Source organism: Penaeus monodon, chromosome 7, assembly GCF_015228065.2.
Source record: "Penaeus monodon isolate SGIC_2016 chromosome 7, NSTDA_Pmon_1, whole genome shotgun sequence".
Taxonomy (NCBI): domain Eukaryota; kingdom Metazoa; phylum Arthropoda; class Malacostraca; order Decapoda; family Penaeidae; genus Penaeus; species Penaeus monodon.
The window spans coordinates 30,861,559-30,861,932 of record NC_051392.1 but is presented as its reverse complement, the minus strand read 5'-3'; positions in this window follow the sequence as shown (position 1 = coordinate 30,861,932).

Sequence of the window (374 nt, the reverse complement as noted above, 5' to 3'; positions counted from 1 at the left end):
AAAGAGCACTTCACGAACTAACCTGAAGAAAATGCAACCCTCAAAAAATAACTATGGTGTTATATCAGGCTTATAAACAAATGATTCTTATATGATATAAAACATATTAAACAAATCTCTGAGCAGAGAAAATGAAATCTATATCGTGCTCACAAATTTATAATTAAAAATCATATAAAAGCTAAACTCTTATCTTATAAGAAAACAAGAAAAAATGCAAAAGGAAATTCAATATATACCTAATTATACCCATGAGAACATGAGGCAAATATAGATTTTAGGAAATAACTCCAAAAAAATACAAAACAGTTTCTTGAGAGAGAAGAAAAGCTGCTACTAAGCTTGAGTGGGGCCCCCCCAAAAAAACCCCCTTA